At 40.1% G+C, this 1,342-nt stretch overlaps 1 non-coding gene across 1 annotated transcript; it reads right to left on the bottom strand.

Moving 5' to 3' along the window:
- Positions 1–738: 738 nt before the first annotated feature.
- Positions 739–812, bottom strand: TRNAM-CAU. Its single transcript has one exon. It is a non-coding gene; the product is annotated as a tRNA-Met (tRNA).
- Between the last annotated feature and the right edge of the window lie 530 nt (positions 813–1,342).

Genomic DNA, 1,342 nt, shown 5'->3' with positions numbered 1-1,342 from the left:
GCAGGCCCTCATTGACAGTTGGACAAACTCTCCCAGCAAACAGAGTCAAACATCAGCTCGGTTGGTAAGCTCCACTTCCTCGGAGTTACCAAGTCTAGACCTTGGAGTCCATTTTATATATACATGTTTGATATTAAGTCGAGGCCTTGTCTCGGCCATGGTACATTTCAATTATCTCTAGAGGCTTGTAGACGAGTCCTGTATATTTTGTATAGCAGTAGATGTTCATGGCGGCTTCGTCGGCCTCCACAATCCAATATNATGTATCGCCATGCTATTAAGTATTTTTATTTAAGTTCTTTTCTTTCTAAGAGGTGGAATAGAATAACCCGGTTGAAGCGTAATGATCATACGTCTGTAATGCATTGTATGTCCCATAATAGGTCCCATTCTTCTACTCTTTCCCGGAAGTCGATGACTATTCATAGCTATTACCTTGACACCAAAGAAGAGTTCGACCCAATGCTTTATTTCTGTCCTAGTTGATCCTGATTCGACATTAGAAGTATATTGATTTTTCCCCAATAACAGAATACTTTTGTCTGTAAATACTGCATATTTGATTCCATCCATAAATCGATTTTCTTCCCTATGAGTTATAGTCTCAATAAGAATGCTAGTTCTTACTGTTCATATATTATGATATGAATATACCACATCAATTCGTTATGTATGGATGATGAGATTCCATTGATACAGAGCCAATTCCAATAGACTTATTGGAGGGTCCCATTGGCGTGCATCCAGTAGGAATTGAACCTACGAATTCGCCAATTATGAGTTGGGCGCTTTAACCATTCAGCCATGGATGCTTAGCGGGGATCCTCGTACATGGTGAATAACCAAATTCCAATTGAAATGAAATCTTTAGGATAAATCAATGNCTTTTGCGTATGTTTACCCCTTGGATAAGAGAGACGATATTTTCAGATGATTCAGAATATGGCCTCATCGGCCATAGTTGAGGGTTACCCCTCCAGAGTTCACAGTTACAGAGTGGTACGCCGGCCGAGTATGGCACCGGGTACCTGCCACGCCTCTTTAGGTTTGGGACGTGATAAACTTGGTATCAGAGCAGTTCTTTCCTAGGGAGTCTACAAGTTTTGTCTAGTAGAGCCTTGTTTATAGAACTCTTGTGCACCATATTATACAAACATGAGGCTACAAGGCTTTTAGGATTATGTTACCCTTCTTTCAAATCTATATCGTGCTATAGATCTGAGTCATAAGAGTTCGAGCCAAGACTTATATTTGCTACTAATAGAGATTCTTACAATGTGAAAAATTATAGCTAGGCAGAGGGCTAATACAGCAATAGGTAAGGGCACTAGTAGAGAGAGAA

Source organism: Nicotiana attenuata, unplaced genomic scaffold, assembly GCF_001879085.1.
Source record: "Nicotiana attenuata strain UT unplaced genomic scaffold, NIATTr2, whole genome shotgun sequence".
Lineage (NCBI taxonomy): Eukaryota > Viridiplantae > Streptophyta > Magnoliopsida > Solanales > Solanaceae > Nicotiana > Nicotiana attenuata.
Note: the sequence above shows the minus strand (reverse complement) of the source record. Positions and strands in the feature narration are given on the sequence as shown.